Genomic DNA, 235 nt, shown 5'->3' on the forward strand with positions numbered 1-235 from the left:
GGGATGTACGTCATCACGCTGCGTCTATGACGGAAAAAAATGAGCGACCGGAGGAAAGCCGGTCAGCCAATGAGAAGAACTTAGCGCTCCAAAAAGAGGAAAGAGCCGCCAGTCTCCTCCGGGCCCCGCCCCCCGAGTCGGCGGTCGCGGCGTGAGGAAGGAGGGGCTCGCTAGAGGGCCCATCCCGTCGGTCCCGCCCCCTGGAGGGTGGGGGTTGGTGGGGGAGAGGGAATTC

The sequence above is a fragment of the Bison bison genome, unplaced genomic scaffold (assembly GCF_000754665.1).
Source record: "Bison bison bison isolate TAMUID 2011002044 unplaced genomic scaffold, Bison_UMD1.0 scf7180017864302, whole genome shotgun sequence".
Lineage (NCBI taxonomy): Eukaryota > Metazoa > Chordata > Mammalia > Artiodactyla > Bovidae > Bison > Bison bison.